The sequence below is a fragment of the Oratosquilla oratoria genome, chromosome 3, assembly GCF_046742065.1.
Source record: "Oratosquilla oratoria isolate Oo_2021 chromosome 3, ASM4674206v1, whole genome shotgun sequence".
In the NCBI taxonomy this organism is placed as follows: Eukaryota; Metazoa; Arthropoda; class Malacostraca; order Stomatopoda; family Squillidae; genus Oratosquilla; species Oratosquilla oratoria.
Window position 1 is genome coordinate 36089919 of NC_134779.1, and position 6046 is coordinate 36095964.

A 6046-nucleotide genomic window follows, 5' to 3' on the forward strand; every position below is an offset into this window, starting at 1 on the left:
AAGCAGATGACTTAACAATAGTTCAGCACAGCAACATATCAGCCAAAAACCTTCCATATAATCTAAAGGGGGCTAGAATTATAGCTGATACAATAGAGGATATAAACATCCTTGGAAAAGTCCTCAGTGATGTTGATTATCTCTGACTACCTTGAATCATAAACCCATCAATCAAAAATGGTCAACCTTTCCCAGTGGAGACCCTAAGGTACTTGGCCTTACATGTAATATCTGACCTTCATTTGTCACACATAATTATCTTATAGTGAATGAAGGCAAACAAGAAAATGAATATGTTCAAAACAGTTGCAGGCAATGGATTTGGGCAAAATGAAGAAACACTCATCACTATAAACAACTAAGAACCATACTTAACTATGCTTCCACAGCATGGTATACAATAATTAAGAAAACAAAGACTATCCAATAATTAAGAAAACAAAGACTATCCAATAATTAAGAAAACAAAGACAACCTATAAACAATACAAAACAAATTCTTAAAAATAATAACTAACTGCACCAAAACATCAATAGCACATTTACATGTAGATACCAACATCCTTCCCATTGAGCAGTACACGAGAATGACAGGGGAGGTAATTCTAAGCAAGAGTACTTAAACCCAACCACCCCCTTGCACCACATCAGAAAACAACTGTTTCAACATTCTAATAAAATCTCTATAGCATCCCTAGTACCCTGCAACACTACAAAAACATGTCATACACACAGACCACAAAAACTCGTACAACACTTCAATTACTCTTAAGACTCAAAAGATTGGAAACACATGGGTACAAACTATGAAGACCATAAGTCTAAAGGATGTAAAGAAAAGCAGTTTTCCATATAGATGCATCAGCCCCTGATATAGCTAAAACCAAGCTAAATCCATAAACAAATTCAAAACTAGGTATGCTGGTTGGAAAAAAGAAATGGGACAACAAGACCATAGTTTCTTCCCTTCAAGTACAATTACAATTTGGGAAATGCAATAAAGACAAGTGTACTATCACAGCAAAGGTGGGTAAAGCAATGAGCTGCTGACCACATGATTGTCAATTCAAAGCCTACTTGCCCCAACTGAGTTTCTTGGGACTAGTCCCTTAACCTCTTCAGTACAAGTCAAATTCTCACGGGCAGCATCAGCTGCTTGATGTACAATGATTCGATGATGCATCACAATACTCGTGTTATGAAATATAAAGTTACAACTGTATTACTCATTCTCTTTCACTCTGAATATTAATAACCACAGAAAATATGATCAAGCCCATTCACAGAATGTGGGGGTCACTCACCTACAACTACAAAATAAATATAGTCAAGATGCCAACACCAGCACCCTCATGTACCCACTTGCACCTCATGACAGATGTGGGTAAATTTGCATTTAGCATAACATGACACATAATTCTTTGTTTAGAGGCATTTCGTATGTGAATACAGAACTTAAACCGCTGTTTAAACTAGTGTATACACTTCTTTTTAGTTCCCCCCTGGGCCCCCAATCCATAGCTATCCCCCTGAATGTAACTGTAGAATTATTTGAGATTTTCTTTGGGCTTATCACCAAATTTTTTTTTCTGTTACTTTTTTTTCTGATAATCTTCATATCCCTCTGGGTCATTACATACCTTAGATTATCATCAGGAAATTCAGAATACTTGAACTTCCTACAAGTCTACCTATTTTTCATGATACCTTTCTATTCTTTTATCAACCAATTTTGAACAAGACCTTTCCTTAAATGAAATGTAACTGTGACAAATCCTTGCTATAATGAACTTATTACACTATTCTGGCTACCAGGGCCCTCACATGGGGCATATGCCCTGGGGCAGCACATTTAAGGGGGCAGCAATTCTAGTCAGTCTGGACATGCTGCCCATAAGGTTGACAAAATAATTATAATAAAAAAAGGTCAAAGGAGCCCTGAATATTTTACCGTAATATACGAATTTTGCATTAGAATCAACAGTATATGAAATATGTTTCCCTTATCCTTTCTGCAATAGGAACATTAAATACAATTTTTAAAATCCATTTAATTATTTCTCAAGCCAATAGCTAAAACAGGCTGTAAGGGCTGGTGGAGATGGGACATGGCGATGGGGGGTGGGGTGGGGCATTACTGAGAACTCTACCCCTGGGCGGCACTTAGGCCTGTATGGGCTCTGCTGGCTACAGACCTACCCATCATTCATTTGATATAATGAACAAGGCTGAACTGGAGCAAGATTTGGTATGGGTGGTGGGTATGTGGAAAATTGAAATACACACGTACACAGAGCATACTTTCAGCTACAACGACCAAGCCTTCCCCCTGATTAGTTTGATATATTGAGCATTTACTGTAACTGGTATACTGGTTGGACAGAATATAACCAACTTGTCTCATAAACCAACCCAAAGTTCAATATGTGCAGAAAATTTGACATAACACCTTCACATTTATAAAGCTTTCAGCTATGACAAGCAAGCTTTGCTCCTAATTAGTTCAATATAGTGAGGGTTTACTGTATGAATTCTTTTAGTGAGAATGCTTTGAAAAGTATCCCACATTTGATCTGCTTTACCACCCCTGACCTTTTTTTTTCTAACCTTCCCTCAAGAGTTCATTAAGTGAAGTTTTCTGAAGTCTAGTAATAGAGAGAGGTAATTGCCAATGCTAGACCTATTTTATGACTTATCATTCCATACACCAACAAAATCTTTTCATTGAAAAACTCACGGACTAAACCAGGAGTTTCCTGGGTGTTGTGAGTCCCCTGCAAATATGAAACTCAGCAACACATTGCTTGACTGATATAACTGAATCTCATTATTATCTGTGTTGTCCTATTTGTTTTTACAAAAGGATTACATATATGGAGCTTGCCGACAGGAGACCTTTTGGTCCATATCTAGGTCGGATGCAAAAAAAAAAAAAAAAAAAAAAAAAAAAAAATAATAATAATAATAATGATAAATGAATAAATAAAAATTATAATAATGTAAATAACAAATAAAATACATAAATAAATGCATAGGTATAGTTAAATAATAAACGAACAGGTAAATAGTAAACAATAATATATTGACATATAGCTAATAATAAATGAGAATCAAACAGACAAATGATAACAAAACAAAAACAATATAAAATAAATGATAATCATTACAGCATCTTGCTTTCAGATTCTGCCACCCCTGCCCATTTTCTTGAAAGCTCCCCGATCTCCATTTCCATTATGACTGCACTTACCAAAATAAAAACAGCAAAACTAAAAGAAAAAATCCTTATATACAAAGGGCAAATATTATTTGTTTTTTCCCAACCTAAGAACCCTAAAACTCTTGTGTACCCTACAGATCAGAGAAAAATGCATTACCAAACTACATTCTAGGAGGAGGGGAGGCTAAATACATTGAATCCTCCGTTTCATATACCACAGAGGGGAGGGGGGGGGGGGGTGTCTTGGTCCATGGACCTGAACTGTCTATTTTTAGGCGGGTGGGGGTGCAAGTAATCTTAGGAACAAAAACACTGGTAGCATGATTATAAATACAACGTACACATACATAATGTATGCCATCAGTTGTGAAACCACCATAACCATCCATCCCTTGTCTTGAACTGAATACCAAATTTTTGCAAGCTTCTCATCAGCTACCATGATATCAATACCATACACATCTTGACCTCACTTGATTCTTCCTGCATGCACTATTTATAAACAGCTTTGTTTACATTGATTGACCAAATCTCATTTGCATCCTTAGCTTACTAGGAGCATGACTGTATTCAAAATCCACTGAATAATGTTATGCTAAATGGAAGGTTAAGTGTGAATAGTAGATAGATATAGGGTAGTGGATGTGCAGGGGTGGGTGGGGGTGAGAGGGGGATACATACACTCTTGCCAGCCAGGATAAGTGGGAGGGTCCATAACATAGGCAACATTAGATTGATTGGTTGATTTGACTTCAGTTCACCAGTGGCTTAATGGCTAATATCCATCAAACAGGTATTACTATATTGTCTCTCACTCCCATCCTAGCGACAACAAAAGAGGTCTCATTTGGTTATGGGCCAAATCAGTGGCTACATGTCTCTTATATGGGAGAACTGGAGCACCAGACTAATTGGAACAGGTAATGCAGTAAAGGTGATTAATGTGGTACCTCACAGAAGCCCACTAATGTAGACAATGCTATCTCCCTTGATAGTGTCTTACTTTGGGCTGTTATTCTGTTGTACCAATTTGTCAAACAACCTATTTCCAACCTAGATACAGTCATGACCTATGAGATCACAAATCATTCAAAGTTAACTGCCCATGATAAGAGAAAATGTCGTTATCCTGATTTGGCTACAGAAAAATGTCAAAACACAAGTTGCAGCCCTTGCCTCTGTGCCACATTACCCCAATAAAGAAGGATTTTTTTTTGTCTAACATTTCATAGTTGGAAACCTAGAAGACTATCAGAGTTTTTCTTTTTCTTTGTGGTTTGTGGGCCTCAATCTTACAGGTGGTACGGAATTGCTCATACTTGAACGCATGAAATTGTATTATACAAATCTCATAAAGTTATAGTATACAAACTGAATTCCAAAAAAGTATACAACATAGTTACATGTTAATGTTTCCAAAATATTGATATTACCAAATGCATTATTGCCTATACTGCCTCATTTCATCATACAAGAGTGGGTACCAAATAATGAACAAAATATATTAAAGGATGTTTCAAATGAACCTATATTACTAGAACTTAATTCACCAATACCCATCACTCTCTACAATATCTATTAGGAAACTGGTGAGTATCACATAGAATTACAATATTCCAATTTTCACACTGATGTACTGTACAACTTAAACCAAGCTTGTTATTGCAAAAAAATTACCCTCCACCTCTAATTTAGATATTCAGTTCTATTCGTCTCATCATTTTATAGTGTGGGAAGATCGAAATTAAATTATTTGTGATATGACCACCTTGCAATAACTTCAAACTCTGAAGTTAATAAAACAAGCACTGCCCCCAAATGTAAATAAACAAAATTACAGTTGTGGATGCTGAAAATGGTTGAAACCTAAAACTAACCACCATTTCCTCATTCACTTTCAAATCACTATAAGGATCCAATGGTAAAGATAAACGTCAAATCTGGTCGTCATTCATATAGACAGCCTGTGAGAAATGACATTTTTTTTTTCCCGTCTGCTAGGTTTGCCCAGAGCGCGCAATCTGACAGACGAAGTGAACCAGAATTATAATGCTGAACAGCCATTCTGAAGCCATCATGATACTGAAATACATCTCTTCATAGATAACAATTACTTTGTAGAGTTCCTCTAATTTAATCAAGGCCTTACCTTACTTCTATTCCTGTGAAACCGGTTAAATACTTCTCACCACTAACACAGATTACGCACTGCTGCCATCTGTTGGTTTCCCTAAGAACAAAAACAACTACTTGGGTCAAAAGCAGTATAACAGGTTTTCGTATACTTATGAGACCAGAGAAAACTCAACCTAATTTTATATTTTTAAACGAGTGTCACTGAAAAAGTTTTTACTTTATCGGTAGTAAATACCTATATAGTGTATAATCGCTAAGTATGACTGGAATATTTACCATACGTAAGCGAACTAACCCTTATCTACGCTATCCATAAGTTTTGGCCAATTCTAAAACTTCCCAATACATGATAGATGGTAATTTTCCACTTATGAGAAAATATATTGAAAATTCTAGCAATACATTTAATGTATGGTATTGCCAAACTTTTCGCAGTTGAAGTAAAATCAAATTATATCTGCTGTCAAGTACTTCATATACGATAAATTTTGAAGCAAAAGTGTAATCATTTAATCACCCAGGGCTATTCCGTACGATTACGTCACAGCTGTCATTTCTATTCAGGATTCAACCTAAATGTCATTTTAGTAGTACAAGATGACAAAATGTTATGTAAAAAATAAGACTCTCAATGGAAACAATGAATCTGTTAGATATATCAATATTGTTTTTTTCTACTATATCGGTGGTA